This window comes from Schistocerca serialis, chromosome 1, assembly GCF_023864345.2.
Source record: "Schistocerca serialis cubense isolate TAMUIC-IGC-003099 chromosome 1, iqSchSeri2.2, whole genome shotgun sequence".
Classification (NCBI taxonomy): Eukaryota; Metazoa; Arthropoda; class Insecta; order Orthoptera; family Acrididae; genus Schistocerca; species Schistocerca serialis.
The window spans coordinates 1,032,412,808-1,032,415,179 of NC_064638.1; the positions used below are offsets into that span (position 1 = coordinate 1,032,412,808).

Genomic DNA, 2,372 nt, shown 5'->3' on the forward strand with positions numbered 1-2,372 from the left:
CTTTAACCACAGTGGCAAGCGAACATTTTACAGAGTTACCCATTTAGGTAATGCTTTCACTCTTGGTCCGAAAGCCAATGATCATACTCTTTTGGATGTCAAGTAAATCGCTTCGTTCCCCCCTTACAACGATCGCATTGTTATCCGCGTCCTGCCCCGCCCCGCTTTATATGCATTCCACTGCTGGTGCTACCACCTGCTACCTGTGAGTGGTTACTGCACCTTGACGTCGAACATTGGCGGTGGTTACATTAATGTGACTGGTTTGTATATATGAAATTTACCAAATGTCCCGTTTCTTCCTTCATGGTAAGTGTTAGATATTGGCGGAACTATTTACAGAGATACATAGGATGGCGTACAAAACTATCTTAATTCTCTGCAGTGTCGATGCAGATGCACCCTGAGTCGTTGTACAACGGACTCTGTGCCATTACTCCGTAAGAAGCAGTTCCATTACCTTAATGGAAGAGAAATGCAGGCAGGCACTGCGTCTTCAGGCCACAAGTGGCCCATCGGGACCATCCGACCGCCGTGTCATCCTCAGATGAGGATGCGGATAGGAGGGGCGTGTAGTCAGCACACCGCTCTCCCGGTCGTTATGATGGTTTTCTGTGACCGGAGCCGCTACTATTCGGTAGAGTAGCTCCTCAGTTAGCATCACGGGGCTGAGTGCAACCCGAAAAATGGCAACAGTACATGGCGGCCCGATGGTCACCCATCAAAGTGCCGGCCACGCCCGACAGCGCTTAACGTCGGTGATCTGACGGGAACCGGTGTATCCACTGCGGTAAGGCCGTTGCCAATGGAAGAGAAAGACTGTTAGTAAATTGTTTATCTTGCAGAGACCGCCACGCGGGATTAGCCGAGCGGCCTACGGCGCTGCAGTCACGGACTCTGCGGCTGGTCCCAACGGAGGTTCGAGTCCTCCATCGGGCATGGATGTGTGCGTTTGTCCTTAGGATAATTTAGATTAAGTGATGTGTAAGCTTAGGGACTGATGACCTCAGCAGTTAAGTCCCATAAGATTTCACACACATTTGAACTTTTTTTTTTTTTTTTTTTTTTTTTTTTTTTTTTTTTTTTGCAGAGACCTAAACGTCTAAATGAAATATAAATGTGGGTAATATGGGCACCGAGTGAGAAGTATCATTTAATTGTCAGTCTCTGCGAATGGGAGCATGCCCACTTGCAAAGCGGACAAAATGGTTCAAATTGCTCGGAGCACTATGGGACTTAACAGCTGAGGTCATCAGTTCCCTAGAACTTACATCTACTTAAACCTAACTAACCTAAGGACATCACACACATCCATACCCGAGGCAGGATTCGAACCTGCGACCGTAGCAGTCGCGTGGTTCCGGACTGAAGAGCCTAGAACCGCTCTGCCACCGCGGCCGGCGCAAAGCGGGAATCCCGCCTACAAAATCTGAATGAACGTGTCACCTACAATAGTTGTATATATCTCAGCAGTGACATTCCCGTTGAACACATTCGACATTGGCCTCATTCACCTGAGTGGGGCTACTGGATTGCTGTTTTAACAAACATTTTTCGAAAATCATGTGTTGGTAATTGCGAACACAATAATATGGCTGTTTAGAATAGATAAATCAGTTTTCATCGTTTCAAATGGAACAGTTCCATTTGAAACGATGAAACCTGTTTTATCTATCCTGAAAAGCCGCATTATGAACTATTATAGTTAGCAGTTACGCAAAATGCCTTACTGAATCATGTTTTTACTCTGAAAAAAAAACTCTGAACACACCGCTTTTACACATAATTTGCACGAATGTGATATGTTTAGAAACCCTCACGCATTCGCAGGGCTACACTTTGCACATAATCAACGAGGTTTTTTATTTCGGCACGTTTTTCCATTCTGGCTGTCATTGAGATCGGAACAAACTTCACGGAAACGTGTTCCCTCAGGACGTGATATCTTCTTGGCAAAATGTCACCCACCAAGTCTGTTCAGTACAAGAACTGGAGAAAGAGTCGGGGGCCGTCCTGCTGCCTAATTGCCGCTGCCCGTGTTGTACCTGGGTTCGTCCACGGGCCAGACTCGAACTCGGCAACTTTTAACGACGCCAATAAGGGCATTCTGAAAGAGTGAGGTAATCCCACGCTCGATCTAGGCTACTCCGATGGCAGGTAGCAGGATGGCCCGACCCCAGGAATGAGTCAAAGGGGGTGCTGTTCCTGGCCCTCACCGAGATCGTCAGTCCTGTGAACGACAGCGACTCGCTGACGTCACAGAGTGTTCCGCTGCGTAGCTCAAGTTAGTCACCAAGGGAATAATATGGCAGAAAGGCACGTTTTGAAACGTATTTTTAGTGATTGTAGTAATATACGTTTAACCTGCAGTG

At 47.0% G+C, this 2,372-nt stretch overlaps 1 pseudogene; it reads right to left on the minus strand.

Moving 5' to 3' along the window:
• Positions 1 to 687: 687 nt before the first annotated feature.
• On the minus strand, positions 688 to 804 carry LOC126428064 (5S ribosomal RNA; annotated as a pseudogene).
• Positions 805 to 2,372: the final 1,568 nt, after the last annotated feature.